At 50.4% G+C, this 3,137-nt stretch overlaps 1 pseudogene; it reads right to left on the bottom strand.

The window, feature by feature from the left end:
- Positions 1–509: 509 nt before the first annotated feature.
- Positions 510–875, bottom strand: LOC114210261 (peroxisomal biogenesis factor 19 pseudogene; annotated as a pseudogene).
- Between the last annotated feature and the right edge of the window lie 2,262 nt (positions 876–3,137).

The raw sequence follows: 3,137 nt of genomic DNA, 5'->3' as shown, positions 1-3,137 counted from the left end.
TGCTAAGTGTCCGAGGACAGGGCAGAGAGTTACCTAGGCTAAGTGTCCAGAGTGGCAGAATCAAGAATGTTTACCCTGTGCATATAATCCTCAAAGGAACCCCATGAGGTAGTGCCGTTCTCATTCCCCTCTTTTAGATCAGGTCATACTGGAGAGATTTTTTTTTTTTTTTTTTTTTAACATCAGTGTGGCCATATATAGCATTATTTCGGAGCAAAGAAAGTGCATGCCCCACAAGGGATGCCTTCCTTCACCTGGAAGGTAGCTGGGCCTTTGCTAGTAGCAGAAACCACATGGATAGGGCTCACAGAAACGGCCTGCACAATAGGCCATATTTCTAGAAAGACAGAGTCAAAGCCTCAGCTGGAATGGCACAATCTCAGCTGGGACGACAGAGGGCAGTGGGCAGACTGCTCTTGCAGAAGACACTCCTGCCTCAGTTCCCAGTGGTTCTGCTGACTCCAGCTGCTCCCCATGGCTGGGAATCAGGGACAGACACGTGTGGCCTTTCACACGATCCGACACTGTTCGCCGCTGGCACCTGGTGGGCCTGACAGATTGAGGGCATCCAGGTCAAAGTTGAGGCCAGGAGGCTTCTCCCCAGCCAGTTCTTTTGGAGGATGGCCCAAATCCGGTAGCCGCTGCATAGGATCCAGCACTAACTCGAAACGAGCCTTCTGCGTGGCCTCACTGTCTGTGGGGGCCTCTGCCTCAAACTGCTCACATATCTTGCCCATGACACTATGTTGTTCCTGATATTTTTCAAACTGCTCTGGAGGAAGAGACTCCTGATGACTCTGCAAACATTCTGGATGCCCTTCGGTGATTTCCTTCAGTGATGGGTACAGCACATCCTTGGACAGGAGGTTCTGCATGATGCTCTGCATAATAGGGAGGATGTTCCCTTCCCCATCCCCTTCATCCTTGCCCAGCCCTTCCCTGGCCTTGGTCAGTTCGTATTGGAGAGATTTAAATGCTTTGGAAATGAAGTGACTTCCCCAAGTATTGGTAGCCAGGGAGAGCTGGGGTTTGAAGCCTGGGATCGCAGCTCCAGAGTTCTCAGGGGAATGGCTTATCCCAGGATGCCTTCTGTGGGAGTCGGTGGAAGGGCAGTGTAGGCAGGCTCTTGAGGGGCTTCCTTTTCCCCCCGTGCTAGTGATTCTTAAGCTCCGGCAAGCATCAGAATGACATGAAGGGCAAACTAAAGATGCAGACCCCGGGGCCTCACACCCAGGCCATCCCGATGTGGTTGCGTTTGGAGCGTGAGGCTCTACGCCAGCCCTCGGGGAAGCTTTTACGGAGAGCAGTGGTATTAAATCAGACTTACAATCGTTCAGGTGGTTTTTTTGAATCTCAGCTTTTCAGGAAATACTGTGTGAAGAGCTTACCATAATTTCACGATGTTGTCTCAAGAAAAAAAAAAAAAAAAAACAGTGCAAAGGCTTTTGGGCCGGGGATGCCAAGCGTCTCCTATAAAGGAGACCCCATCTGTATGAGTCCGTATCTCCAGATGAAGGCAGGACGATTACACACGGCTGTCTCCCATCGCCTTAAATACTTGGACTTGTACCTTCCCCTCCCCACCTTCAGCCCTTGCTCCTTATGACATTGTCCTCCTTGCTGTCTCAGACATTACGCAGGCCCCAAATGTCAAGCACCTGGAATTTGCCTTCCTTCCACGAATGCAGCCAATCTCCAAGTTCTTAAAATTTTTCGGTTGTTCCGTTTCTCCTGTTGTTGCCCTCCTCTTCCGGCCGCCTTGGCTCTTGTATAGGTCAGGTCTTCAGACTCCTCTAGTAACCTTCTACATGGTCGGCCAGCCTCAACTCCTTGCCCTCCGATGTGCCCAGCCAGAGAAATCTGAAAATGCCACTTTATGTCCTTTGTGGATCTACGGATTCGCCCACAGGTATTTACTGGGCGCTACACCGTGTCCCGTGTAGTCCCGTAGAGACGAAGATGACTATGACCCCGGTAGGTCCCGTTCTTCCTCAGTGGTGTCCAACTCAGCCTCCGCCGCCCCCCCCGCCTCATCCCTGCACTGCTCTACACAGCCTCTCAGCGCTGTCCCCACTTGCTCATTACCACCTCTGTGGCTTTGTCACGTTCCACGTGACCCGAGACATCTCTCTTGCCATCCACTTATGCAACTCCAACTCATCCCTCAGAACCCCGGTCAAGTCTTCTTTCTGCAGTGAGTGCTTCCCTAACCATCCACTCCAGGAGGATCTCTCTCGTCCTATCGTCTTTACAATATTCAAAGTCTCCGTTATTTTTAGAACTGCTACTTAACATACACATATGGATTCATTTTTATGCATGTCTGGTAGGGGATAAAAGGTTGCAATCTGGAACAGTTTATTATAAAGGATTTAGTCACCCTGGGCAGCATGATGGATGCAGACACAAACTAGGCGTCAGTCTGCCAATTGTAGTTTTAAATTCCTGTGGATGGACCTTTTCAAGCCCAGATCTACAGGCTGTGTGCCTGGCTCACCCACTTGGACCAAGCGCTGCTGCTCAGAAGGGCCCAAACCCACAGAGGCCCTGGTTAGTTATCCACGTCGGGCAATAATTCCAAGAATTTCTGGATTCGTCCTCCTGCGATTCTTCCCAGAGTCCTCTGTCAGCTAAAGGGAAAGAGGACGACTTTAGCAATGGCTCGTGTTTGTTGAGTGCTGAGCATCGTGTGACGTGCTTTGCAGGTATAGTCTTGTTTGACCCTCGGGGGCGTCGCCGAAGTCTGGGACCATCACCTCCGTTTTCCACGAGAAGGAACCCAGGCTGGGGGAGGTTCAGGGGTTTGCACGGCCCAGTCGCAGCCGCAGTCAGGGAAATTCAGTCCTGTCTGTTTTTATTCTTAATTTGTAATGCTTCTAGGCAATCCGGGGTTGGGTATAAAAAAACATGAAGGGCGCCCAAGTCTTTCCAATTTCTACACGAATCCTGGGACTTAGAGCCTTTGTCATCTGCAGGGCTCTGTATTGAAATGAGGATTATTTTAGCAATGACACGGTTCCAGTTGAAAAGATGTTTTGTCATATCCAGTCAGAGAAGATTTAAAATGATTGCTGCTTGGTCGTAAGCCCGGCTCTGGATGACTGAGAGTGTAGCGGGTGAAAGGGCACCTGACTTAG

The sequence above is a fragment of the Eumetopias jubatus genome, unplaced genomic scaffold (genome assembly GCF_037043125.1).
Source record: "Eumetopias jubatus isolate StellerSeaLion01/CBP00866 unplaced genomic scaffold, mEumJub1_p1.0 scaffold_17, whole genome shotgun sequence".
Lineage (NCBI taxonomy): Eukaryota > Metazoa > Chordata > Mammalia > Carnivora > Otariidae > Eumetopias > Eumetopias jubatus.
Note: the sequence above shows the minus strand (reverse complement) of the source record. Positions and strands in the feature narration are given on the sequence as shown.